We start from the raw sequence: 14,121 nt of genomic DNA, 5'->3' as shown, positions 1-14,121 counted from the left end.
CTTGTCATTCGCAGCAGCCGCAGCTGGATGCAGAAAGAATGGGGAGGCTGCAGCCCTGCGGCCCCCGGCGCCCCTAAGCCCAGAGGAGGTGGCCCCGAGCCCTCGCAGCAGCTCAGGGTGGCTGGAGCTGCTCCTTCAGTGCACCCAGTGTAGTACTACAGCACGGGTAGATTTGGGGCACCCGTACCATCAACCTGAAACTCGCAAAATACAGAGAAGGGCTCCACGCACCGATTTCGGACCTGGGGCTCGCCTTTGCAGGAAACGTCATCCTCCTGGACATTTAAACCCCTTTATCTCACTATTTCCTTCCTTTTTCTCAGAATTAAAAGCTGTCTCCCGTGCCCTTTCCGCTTAGCCCTGCTCCCGCTCGCCTCGGTGGCAGAGCTTTCTCCTCTGCGGTCGCAGGAGACTGCCTCTCCACCATTGCTCCTCCGCGGTGCTTCCAACTGCCCAAGACCTTATCACTTAATCCCGCGATTGTTTACATCCCTCTTCAACGTAAGGGTCCGTTCAGCCCCCCGGGGTAACCCAAGCAAAGACAGGAGGGGGTGTAATGCGCAGCGGCGAGAGCTGAACAAACATGCCAGGATGACGCTGCACGAGCGGCCGCGTCCTGATACACGCGAGGCGCAGGTATTTTTGCAGTTTAGGGTCTGAAAGTGGAAAGTCCTCGGGGCAGGAGCCCTCCTCTCGCCCCGTGCGGCGCGCTACCAGCGCAGCGTGGTTTCTAAGTTGCTGCGCAGCACAGAAATGTTTTGCAGCACCATTATCTATCTAGGTCACCAGCCCAGAGGAAGCTTTTTCTGTTATACAGGCTGGTCTGCCAAAAAACCCAAACAGGCACAACTTGCCTCTAGTCCAAGCGAGCCTCTAACTCGAAAGTTAATTGATATTACTTTTCCTGAAGTTTCTGCCAAAGACAATAACTAGTCTATAAATTAAAGAAGAATGGTTATTTTAATCTTTCCATACCATTTAGCGCTCGAGAGAGCAGAAGAGCATTAGCAAACTTCCTCGCAGAAACGTCACAAAGGCTCATCTCCTTTTCCTGAGACACTTCTATATTTAATTACAAAACCAGATTCCTACAGATGAAATTTCCGTGCCCTCTGCATCCTTTCGAAGCAATAACGTTTTATTAATCGTCACATTAAAGCCACTCCTGAGCTGAGCGTCGCTGCTCTGAGCTACTCAACAGCTGGCTGATTTTGAGGAGGAAAGGCTAACGCCTTCCCAAGCACAGCTGCGTGTGGTCCCACCACCTCCGAAGCCTCCGCTCCCGCCAGAGGAGGCACTTCCAAGCCTCCCTCCCTCAAGGGACCCAGCAGCCAACAGCACTTCAGTTTTAATAAATCCCCTCAACTCCACTCCAGGTCAAGTTCCTAAAAACACCTAATTTAGGGGACCCTGAGGAAGGCAGGAATTAAAGGGAAATAAAGCAGCCATCACTGCAACGAAGGTAACGCCACCTCATCGGAGCGCTTGGTTATTCCCTGTTATTCATTTACTGTAATAGCCAGGACAATTACCCAACTCGTTTTGTTTTTACATGTATCTCCAGCGCAACCAACGCTGCAGAACACGAGAGGTGGGAAACAAGCCCAGGCTCACCCCAGCAGCTCTAATTTCCCGGTGTGGTTGGGCAGCTTCGGTTCTGCAGAGGCCGCGGTGCCTCCTGCCTCTGCCGGCGCAGGGCGTGCTGCGAGTACCTGCGCACTTTCCTTCTCTGGTGTGTTTTGCCCTGGGTTTGCTTTGCTTTCGTCTTTTTTTTTTTGCTTTCCTTTTTTTTTTCCTTTCTTTTTTTTTATTTTTTGGTTTTGGCTTTGCTTTTCTTTTGTCCTTTTTTTTTCTTTTTTCACTACCTTTTTTGCTTCCCTTTTTTGCCTTTTTGTTGCTTTTCTTTTTTATTTTGCGTTTTTTTGTCTCTCCTTCCTTTTTTCCTTTTTTTTTCTTTTTTTGCGTTTTTTTGTCTCTCTTTCCTTCCTTTTTTCCTTTTTTTTCCTTTTTTTGTGTTTTTTCTTTCTTTTTACCTTTTTTGCTTTTTTTTTGCCTTTTTTCTTTTTTTTTGCCTCTTTTGCCTTTTTTCCCTTTTGTTATCCTTTTTTTGCCCTTTTTCCTTTTTTTGACCCTTACTTTTTTTTTGGCCTTTTTTTTTTCTTTTTCCTTTCCAGAAAAGGTTCCTTTCCTTTCCTTTCCAGAAAAGGTAAAAACTTTTTCTGTCCCCCGTTTTGGCCCTTCCCCCCCGCCCCCGCGAGCTGCGGCAAGGCCCAGCCGGCGGGAGCAGCGCGCCAAGCACCGCGCGGTGCCACCTGCGCGGTCCCCGGGCCGCCCCCGCCGCTAAGGCCGGTGTGTCCCCCCCGCCCCCGGCTCGGCCCCGCTCCGCTGCGGGGGGCCGTGGGTGCCCGCGCCGCCCCGGCCCCACTCACCTGGCGGCGCCCGGGCCCTCCCTCCTGCCCCGCCGGCCACCGCCCCCGGCCCGCGCTCCCGCGGCACCGCCTCCCGCGCGGGGCCGGCCCCGGGCGGCTGCCACGTCTGCCCGGGCGGCGCTGCCCGCCCCCCCCCCGCCCCGCCGCGGCCCGGCCCGCAGCTGCGCCCGCCGCGGGGAGCCCGCTGCCCCCTCGCTGGCTCTGGCAGTCTCCACTCGCGCTCGGGGAACACGCGGGTTAGTTCTGCCCGTGTGGGGCGGGGGGGGGGGGGGGGGCGGTGAGACAAGGCTGTGCCAAAGCGGCTGAGCAGCGGCAGGCGCACGGCTGAACGTTCGGTAGGAAACCGAGCTCATTAGGGCGCCGTAGCAGCCCTCCGCTGAATCTGAAATCCGCAGGAGTCTGACCAAAAAACTGTTTTTTTTTAAAAATCGCGAGCCGCTGGGTTTCGGCCGAGGGAAAGCCGCCCGCCGCGGGGAAGCGGGGCTCCCGGCCCGCGGAGGAGCGGCTGCAACCCGGCTTCCACAGGAACACGCTTCAGCGTAACTTCCCCGGTAGGGCTGCCAGGAAACGCTGCGACCCTGCGCCGACAAAGCTCCGTCTGAATTAAAGACACGGATTTGCATAACGTCATAGAATAGTTTAGGCTGGAAGGGACCTTTAAAGGTCACCTCGTCCAACCGCCCTGCAGGGAGCAGGGACATCTGCAACCAGATCAGGTTGCTCAGAGCCCCTGAGCTTGACCCTGAAAGTTTCCAGGGATGGGGCATCTACCACCTCTCTGGGCAACCTGGGCCAGAGTTTCACCTCTCTCATTGGGAAAAATTTCTTCCTTATCTCTAGTCAAAATCTGCCCTCTTTTACTTTAAAACCTCTACCCCTTGTCCTGTCGCTACAGGCCCTGCTAAAAAGTCTGTCCCCATCTTTCTTACAAGCGCCCTTTAAGTCCTGGCCAGCTGCACTAAGGTCTCCCTGGAGCCTTCTCTTCTCCAGGCTGAACAACCCCAACTCTCTCAGCCTGTCCTCACAGCAGAGCTGTTCCATCCCTCTAATCATTGCTGTGGCCTCCTCTGGACCCTCTCCAACAGGTCCATGTCTTTCCTGTGCTGAGGGCTCCAGAGCCGGATGCAGCACCGCATGGGGGGGGACTCACCAGAGGGGAGCAGAGGGGCAGAATCCCCTCCCTCAATCTGCTGGCCACGCTGCTTTGAGTGCAGCCCAGGGTGCAGTTGGCCTTCTGGGCCATGAGCGCACATTGCCAGCTCATGTCCAGTTTTTCATCCACCAATAATTTTGGATAGTCTCAGTGTAAATAGGATCAAATCTAAAGCTAGACACACTTCCTTAGAGCTTGAATAGTATTCACCGGCTCCATTCACTTCCAAAATGAAGTAAGCCAAAATGAGTTAGGGCCATTTTCATTCTGAATGAATGAAAAGACATCTACATAATCTAGCAAACCTTCTTTGACTTTCCAGAGTGCCCTGCAGAGGCAAAGTGTAAACACATCTTTACTCTTGGGCAGAAACAGCAAGGACGAGCGAGTGGCAGAAAAGGAAAGCAAGAGTTCAGAGAAAACGGACCACTCTTCTCAAAGGATGAAGACTAGCTGAGGAAATCAGCAGGTAGCTCCCCAAGATATGCCGTTGCTGGAATACCTGGGAAGCTCTCCTCCAGCTCCCTTCTCTTCAGTCTTTACAACTACCAGGGAACAGGTTCAGCCAGACCGTCTCATCTTGAGGACCCGTGCAGAATCTGAACCAACTGTCTTTGATTCGTTGCAGAACTGGTGGAGGGTCACTAGTTCACTAAGGACCGAGTCCCGTGCCTTGCCTGCAGGCACGTCTGCCCCTACACACGCACGTGCACGCCAAGCAAGAGCTAAAGCGGCGTCCTGGGGCAGTTGCCACTGCCACCCTACTGCTGAACGCTCCTTTCGGAAACCCTGCCTCCCCACTGGAAACAGCGACTGCAGAAATCCAGAAAAAGGTATTTTTCAAGGACCACTTTGACATGTTAAAATTACCAAGCGTTGCTGTTAAAAAGCACTTCCAGGAGCGCTCAGCGTCGGTCTCCGTCTGCTCCTATTTAAGTCATGGCAATTGTCAACATTTTCCTTCTTGGCAAGAGAATCCATTCGGCAGCACTCCTTCAGCGGGGTGCGTGCACTCCCGAGGAGCGCGCTGCTTTTCCATGCGTGGCACATGAGCAAAACCGTAGGCTGCCATACACTGTCACTCCTCCAAGGGCAGTCAACAAGCGGCAGACATCTGCAAAGCTGTTTGCTTTCTTTAAAGAACAGGCTTTGAAAACAAAGAGGTAACCCAAATGCAAGAGAAGCATCTCTGGCTTAGATTACTCGTAACAAATACGTGCTGAAGTGGAATGGTATAAATTCCCCCAGCGCATGCTCGGGATGGCTGTGTGACTCGCAGCTGGCTCAGCCACCAGCATGTCCCTGCGAGCCTTCCTCCCCAGCACTCTGAGGTCTACATCACCTTCCAGGAAAACCACTGCAAACCATTTGAGAAAGTTTTTTGAAAGTCCTAATTAAAAATTCTCTCTGCTTATGCTGAGTACCTTAGCTCTACTGGGAGGAAAAACAGGGGGGAAAAATGTAACTGGAAGTTAAAATTGTTTTATCAAAGTCCAATTCTTGGGTGCTTTCAGGGCTAGCAACAAATGCTGCGAGTTCCACAGACCAGCAGGAATCCTTTCCCTCAAGTTACGGAGGCCCTCGGGACCATCAGATGGATCGTCCGAAGCCCGGCAGACCCGAGTATCGGACATCCTGAACCGTGATTTTGAGAAGACTTTCAACAGTCCATATGGTGTCACACAGTGGAAACTGCTCCAGGGGATGGAGCCTGGAGATGGATTTAAGAGAGTGAAGGAGGTGACAAAAGGTTATGTGGGATAAAACAGGTAAGGGAAAACTACAGAGGTGTCAAAGATACAAACGTGGCCCCCAGGAACAGGGAAAGTAGCAGCGCAGAGGTCGGTCAGCAAGAGAAGATGTGAATTTGAAACACCCACAGGTCTGAGCCATGCCGTGAAATGCAGAAAGGATTGACTCTTAGTAGAATGGATAATTACCACATACCTCATCACTGTCTTCTTCAGTTGCCAGACATACCCATCTTTCCTAATACAGCAACGTGCAAGCTGATTTCCATGTAAACGCACACCGTGAATAAACTGCACGACTGAGCTAATCACATCGCTTAATGACCCCCGGACAAACCCCAAATCAACAGTAAAACGGGCTGTTACACGCAAAGAGTATGTTCCTAGACTAAATGAAGAGCCAGCCTTTTTCTGTTCAAGTTCACTCAGAGTTGTAAACTGTAAAATACTTTGCTTTTAAAATGCATTTTTACATGATTTTCTGCAGTGCGTGATAACAGCAGTTATCGATATGGTACCCGAGCATCACCACAAACAACATTCTTGTTTCAATTCCTGAAAATGGCGTTTCAGGCAACAAGGACGACTGCGAGAGCCAACACTGCCACGGCGTGTTCCACACCCGACGTGCGGACTCAGACTGTCCTTACGGCTCATTTTCAAGCAGCTGCAGCATCCGCCACTCTAGCTACGCGTTTCACTAGGGGACTGATCATCCCGTTTACTTTGATTTGACGCTTTCCTTTAAGCTAACAAATGCCGTCTTAAAGAAAATCCTCCTTTCCGAGTCCCGTTTTGGACGAAAAGATCACTTTGGTGCACCGGTATCCTCGCCCTTGCTTATCCGTCTTCCTGAGCTGTAAATTTCTTAGGCTGTTCTGACCTGTCTATAATGAGCTTTATAACAAAGAAGCTTTCAGGAACTGGCGACACAAATGGAAGAAAAAACAGGGCTTGAGAGAAAACAAACAAGTCATCCTTTGAGCTGCTGATGACATCCTCTACTTTGTTCTTACACATTACTGCATGGTCCACATCAACTTGCAATTACCCTGAAAATATTCCGAGCACTCGTCGTCATTGCTTTATCATCTCTCGTGCCTCAAGTTTATCTTGTGACAAGACAGACCGATTAAGGAACTGCTGCTCCTGAAGAGGTTTCAGAGTATAAAAATTATACAACTTGAACAATTGTTATTCATATTACAATACAAAAATACTTTTTTTATAAATTACACCGCTAAAATAATGGAATCCTCTTGGTTTCACTTAGGCCAGGCTGTAACTGCAGTTACAAAAACTCTGTTACTTCTGCCTCTCTGAAACGGCCCTAACGATCACATCTGACCATGAGAAAAAACACCCTGTATGTAAATAAAAGTGAAAACTAACGTGTGTTCAGTGGCACCGCTTGCACTTCCACAGCTGGGCCAGCTTAGCTCTCTCGGGCCGCGCAGCCGGGAAGGTGTTACCGCCTTCAAGCGAGGCACCTACGTAGAAGCTATGGCCAATGCACTGACCTATGTCAAAAGACACCAGCACAGAGCCTGGTTTGGGACCAGGCACCCACATTTCCAGCCGAGAGGCTTGAGGGGTGCGGCCACCAGCCAAGCAAAAGCCAAGCTGCGTCGCTGCCGGCGGGCAGCAGCGTACAGTCACCGCGCAGCGACGTGCCTTGGCTTTCTGGCGTACGGCAGGTAGAGCTGCCCAGCGAGATGGACTCTAAGTGGAAAAAACCACGGTTACTTGTACCCCCAGCAAACACCCAGAAGCAAATAACAGAGGGAAGAACGGGATCCCATGCTTTTTTGCATGATGTGCACGGCTGCCGACATTGGCAAAAGTGACGTAGCTGGTCAGACTGCAGAAGATACCCCCCTCCATTTTAAGACGGAACCTCACCAAATCATCGTATTTAATTTCTGCCAGTGACTTGTAGGTATATGCATTCGACTGCCTTTGAAATTCAAAAGCTAGAGCCGATGCTGCAGCAGGGATGCCGTGAACCTGAAGACCAGCCCTGAGGTGAAAGGGAAGGATGCTGCGGAGGAGGCGGCTTACCTGCGCGACCAGGGCAGGACTGCTGGCTTCCGTAAGGACGACACGGGCTCTCTTTTCACCCCCTGATCCAGAGGAAAGCTCTCGTCTTTAAACTCCTTATCTTGGCAACTAAAGCAGACAAAAGAGCAAACAATATTCTATAGGAAACTTATCTTCGGTTGATTTGGCCAGCACAATACAGAAGATAACCAACAAATTGGACACTCTTCCAGACTACCTCCCTAAACCAACCCACCTCCAAATCTCTCTACTTCCACAGAATGCCTGTCCTGGAGCTACAAAATAGTTTCTCCTGTGCAGTGCAAGAAAAATGTTAATTTCAGAGAGAGATTTTTTTTTTTCCCCCAAGCCTCTAAATAAATAACCAATCATTTTAACAGAAAACTGTTTCCTTCTCCTTAGCAAAAAATTAATTTAATTGATTATTTTTCTCACTCAACACAAAATGTACGTTCTGGCAATTGTTTTTAACATCAAAATACTGAAAAAGTCTTCTTTTCAGTATCACTTTACTATTCGACAGTTTTAATCATGAAAGTCTGTAAGTGGAAGCTACCAGTTTTGATTTCTTATTTCTACCACATAATTAAAACAAATAAAAATCAGTATAACTAACATAAGCAAACATCACAAAACTAAAGACAAGCAGGGTGCCCAAGTACACAGACACTGCTTACTCAGGCATATCGCAAAGTGCACCCACAATTTGAAAATATTAAATGCGAAACCATTAAAAGTAGCTACTCTGCGGGCTGGATGTTAACATACCACATGAAGTTCCTGACAGGCCATTTTAACACGACACCACCACCGCACGCCCACCGGAGTAACACCGACACCAAGTCTATGGAGTCACGTCGCTGCATCCACGCCGTACTTCTGAAGTACGCACGGGCTCTACGAGGCGGCGGCGGCTGCGGCCTGGCACAGCCAAGAGGGACGCACGCAGGGCGGCCTCCCCAAGGCCGGCTTCACGGCCGCGCCGAGCGCCGCGCGGCCGCCCCGCCGGGGCTGCCGTCCCCTGGGTAAGGCCCTAGGGCACAGCTCTCCGGTGCCCCTTCTCTGCTACCACGCAAATTCGGTCCACTGGGTTAAAGGCCCGCAGAAGGGGCTTAGGTGAAAAGCTGCCCGCCGGCTCCCCGAGGCGGCTGGTGGAAAACGCCCAGGCAGCGGCTCTGCGGGCTCCCGGACCGCGGCTCTCCCACGCAGACGGGGAGCCATTGGCATCCTAGACCCACACAGCTCTTTCTGCCGCGCTCATCTGATCACGGCTCAAGTTTTAGCACAGAACTTCACTAGGGGTTGGGGTTTTTTTCCCTCTTTAAAAGGCATTGTGTGACTTTTACCATTTTCTTATACAAAACTTGTTCTCACACGAAGTAAAATCAAGAGAGCCACGCATTTCGCAAAAATCAAGTCTTTATCAGAAGTGATGCTACCAAAAGATTCAGGGAAAACAATGCCTTTAACGCATAATAAATAAAGGTGAGGAAACTGTATTATCAGTAATTAATGCCATGGGGCGCATTTCTGGTTTTGTAAGCGCATAAATGCTCAGATCTTCAATATTTTTTACATGTTTGCTTCAATGATAGAAAAATCTATGCTGCATATTAAATACCCTGCACTACACACACTACAGAATTATGGAGTTGCACACGTGGCATATTGTTATCCCATAGACTAAAAACGGGAGTAATCAAGTTCACCTTCCTTACAACTGAGATTAAAAAGAAGTCCTGGTTCTCATTTACATGAAGGGTTGCTGGCACTGAATAAATTCCCTCTAGTGTAAACAAGAGCCACAAAAGGAAAGCTGGTTTAATACTAGGTGTTTCTATCGAAGTGATTCCAGTGCAATCTTCTAAGAAGTGCAGGATTAAAATTAAGGTCAGATATTCTGTTTTCTATAGTGAAAGGAGGCAAGACCGAGATCCAAAGGGGAAGAAAACCCAAATAAGTTTTGTATGTCTCAAATCAAGTATTTAAATATTTAATTGTTGAAAGTAGCCACTTCAGTTCTTGCACAACAATACGCATCTCTACATGCCTTCATCTGTCTCATTAAGACTTTGTTTGAAATTATCTAACATGAAAAATACTGCTAAGTCTATTAATAAAACAGTATTCTATATTTTTATTTTTCAAACAGCAAGTGACCACATTTAAAATGCATCATTTGCAAATATAAATTATCAAACTATTAGTTTAATTAAAAATAAAGCAAAAACATAACTTCCCTTAGTATCACAATACATAGAAGGGTATTATAAACCCCAAAAGACTAAGTTAACCATAAGAAAACAATAATGTCAAAAGTGATGAAACTCATTAAGTCACTTAATGAATAAATCAATCCTAACCATACAATACCATTCACCATGATTATGTAAAAAAAAAAAAAAAAGCAATCTTTCATTGTATTATACAGATAAAACAATCCAATCCTTCATGCCACATTTTGTAAACGATGATATAAATTACACTCACAGTCAAATGAACAGGAAGAGTAACTCCCAAAATACTTTAAGTTACTTTTAGGGCAGAAATAAAGGCAGAAATAGAATCATTTAAAATATATCAAGTTTTAAAAAAAAAAATTTTTTTTTCATTTGGTCAAGCCTGCTACCCAAATAGTTTTGTTTCCTGCAAAACTATTTTTGTCTTTTTTGAATTATGAAATTTAAATGTTTCTTTTACATATTAAATGCAAGTCATGTTGAACTACATTAAATCCTTTTATAGTTGTATCATTTTTGCCATGAGACCCAAGCATCTTTCATGTACGTACACACACACACACACACACACACTCTCACTCTCTTGGTATCAGGAAATTCCTCATTTCACAGGAATAAAGAAAGTCTCACTTGCTGATTTCTGTCAGAAACATAAGGAATATACAAATTCATACTTTTCAGGTTCCTACAAAACCATCTCAACTATATACATTACTTTTACTGATGGAATTCAGGTTATGGTCTTTTGCCTGATAATAAAGGGACGGAATAGATGTTGTAGGATAAAGAAATACTGTATAATTCTTGAAATAAACCTATTATCCTAAATTTATCTATATGGATTATGGGTTTTTTTATTAATTGAAATACAAAGAAAGCATATGGACTTCAGGAAAATAACACTGTATCAGAAAATGCACTGTAACAGTGTTCCACCATATATATCATCAGGTTTTTCATAACACAATTTCTTCTGTACACTAGATTTTTTACTAATTTCTGTCTTCAAATTCATCATATTTCCAGATCCAATTCAGCACTACATAGTATGCCTTCAAAATAAAAAGGAGGTCACTTGCTTTATTGAATACCAAGTTCCCTTCCAGACAGCATTAAAAGAAAGACAAGACTACACAGACAAAGTCCAGTATAATTAATTTCTGACAATGAAAAGTTCAACCCCTCATACTCTTGCAAAATTCCTCCTACTGAAATGCTTTACTACAATATTAATAATATAATAATAATAATAAAAAGCATACATTACATATAAAAGATACCAGTGTACTAAAAGTGACAGAAGAGGACTAGCAAATCCTTCAAAGCACATATTATATAAATGACTAGCATTTAAAAACATTTTTTTTTCTATAAAATGTAGGTCATATACATTTATAAATCGGGGATAGGGGGTTCTAAAGCAATGATGACTGTTCAAATAGTTATGCTGCTCTGTACAGTCTAATACCTATTCAATTCAAGCTATAAGTTTGATGTTTATTTTATTTATCGGAATAAACCCATCTCATCATCTCATAGCTCGTAATTTGAAAAATACACAACTCAAGTGACGACGTGACTTCTAAGTTCACCGTTTATCTGCGTATGAAATAAGAAGAGAACTACTCCTTTTTACTGGAGGCCCAAGTCACATCAGTTCAATATCAGGACTTAAAGACTCCCAATTTAAGTAGAGGAATTGTCAGGAATCAGCACAGAAGCAGAATAGTATCTCTCATCCTTTAGAGACACAGTTATTCAACCTTTGCAGTCTTCCTCATCTTGCAGAAGTGCAGCCAAGCCATTCATTTCTTACTCAAAGTGTGTACGGATGCAGCCATGGATCTAACGACTGTCCCCTCTGTGACTGAAATTGTGCTGTGTAAACAATGTTATATACTCCAGCAGGAGGACATTTGAATTTATTTATAAAAAAATGATTAAGAATATTCATTAACTCAAACAAGGCTATTAACTCCCAAAGGTATTTTTGGAATTTATCCTTATGCTACTTGTAAAGTTAGCACTGTCATGTATTATTGCTTACAAACAGTACATCATCATACGCCTTCTAACAGAGCAGTACTGTGATCAGTTCGTATGTATTTACAGGCTTTTTTGTTTGTTTTTTTTTAAACAAGCTATAAAAACATTACATACTTTACAGACAATACAAATACTCAAGTCAAACAAATGGAATGCATAACAATAAGAAACATCATAAAGGAAGACTGACGTAAGTCCTTGATTGTCAAGACACATTTATATTTATATATAAACTCTAGCTGTGCAGAATCAAAGATTCAATCATAGGTACATCCTTATTTGATAAATCATATTTACAGCATGATATTGCATAAAAAAATAAAATAATGTTGTTTACACAATATTATCTTTCCATCCATTGGATTAAGGAAAGCAAGAAACAACTCTTAGAAATGTTTGCTTGCCTCAGTTTGTGTTTCCTACCAAAAGATGTAATTTTAAAAAGGAAACATAAGGTTTTATATGCCGAGTAGAGCAAAAGCGACTATAAATTTATTTCCCTGACACAAAGCAATTTAAAATTGATCAAAAGTTGAAATTTCAACTTGAAGACATGTCTTTTCATTAGCAGTAATACTTTCTTAGTACTTGTCCTTTGCAAAGTGAGTTTCAGCTAGATGCATTACATGCCTAACATAAACATGCATTACCCTAAGTTGAATGAACTTTCAAAGTTACAAGGCTTCATTTTAGTAAAACATTTAACACTAGGAAACTGTAACATTATTCATGTGCTTCAGTACCAACCATGTAATTTGAAAGTTCGCATGCGTACTGGTACCGACTGCATCAGCATATTTCTGCCTGTTAAAATTTCCAAATGGATTCCCAGGAGTTTTAGGATTTTCCCTGCGATTTGTAATGGTATTAAAAAAGCAAAGAAAGAAGAATAAAAATCAAAGCTCTCAAAGCCAAGAAAATTTAGTTAGCAAATATACATACATAAAGTAATCCAATGCTGCAAAATTCAGAGCGGATTCATCCAAATATTCTGGTTCATTTCAAATAGTTACTATATATGATACAAATACTACAAAAATATTCTGAACAAGCATGGAATATAATGTATCTGTCCAGGTGGAAAGTTTTCATAGGAGAACATGAATCCTCTAGAACAAACTCCAAAAGTTACAGCAGAAACCCAATAATTCGCAGCAATGCCTTGGAAACCCTATACAAATGACAATTTTGAAAATAGTGAAGAAGCAGGCAATAAAAGCAAGGATGTCACATCACAAAATGTACTTTGTTCATTTATTCTGACAACTGTAACTTAGTTTTCGATACTTCTTCTACCTCCCAGTATACTAATATAGATTCTGTAGTATACTTGGGTGAGGTAGTACAGTATTACTAATATAGGACCTCGCTACAGTACTTTTTAGACCATTGCAGAGAGGTGGGGAAGAGACCATCAGGGACGTATAAACCTGTCGGATGCTCTGATTAGTGGTCAGTGAATTAGCAAGATTTTACTGTACTTCTCAATTAACAATGAAAAGCTCCTGTCATCCAAGAAATTGACAAGTACAATATAAAAATAATACAAGTGTTATTTTACATGAATACTTTCTTGTCCTATTTTCTTCTTGAAACACAATTTTCCTAAAGACAACACTAGGAGACACAAGATCATAAACATAGTTCTTTTATCATCCAATTTAAATTTTTATGCTGTTATTTGTAAACCAACATACAGTGATACACATGGTTAATCCTTCTCCCCAAACCTTGCAATTTATGATTAATTCATTCTCAAATCAAATGAAGAAAATGTAAATGCCTATTAGTATACCATTACAAGCCGATTCCTTCATTGTCTGTTATATTAATGGTAAAACATATCAAAGGATTCATGCTAAAAGGGACACTGTCAAGTAATTTAGGACTGAAATATGGCCTATTAATACGTGCGTGTATATATATACACATACTGTGTGTGTATATATATATATATATATAGCTTGGTAATGAATGTAATCAATTTCCTCTCTTTTAAAATCATCATTGCTCTATCACTAGGAGATATCCCCAAAAATTCCACCTTACACACACACACACATTCAGTGCTTGCATGACCTTTAAGTAAGAATGTCTGTTGTTAGCTCTGTGGAATATAAATGCTCACCCCAGCCTTATGTTGACCGACTGAACAATATCAGAACAGAACAGAAAACCAAATTCACTTTTTTCCAGACACAGACTGAAAACTAACAAAAATGAACACTGACCAGATCAAAATGAAGAGTGTGCATCTGTAGCAGATTAAAAGCAGCAAAACACGAGCAGTGGAAAATGTTATTAAATAATGCAATTATTAAACAACCAAGAGCTTTTTACATAGTTAAAACTCCCAGAACTACATACACACTTATTCCAGAATAAAAGGGCATGTACTCAGGAAATCATAGCAGTATATTTGGTTAACTCCTCAAGTACAG

Source organism: Phaethon aethereus, assembly GCF_964289735.1.
Source record: "Phaethon aethereus genome assembly, chromosome: 6".
Taxonomy (NCBI): domain Eukaryota; kingdom Metazoa; phylum Chordata; class Aves; order Phaethontiformes; family Phaethontidae; genus Phaethon; species Phaethon aethereus.
Note: the sequence above shows the minus strand (reverse complement) of the source record.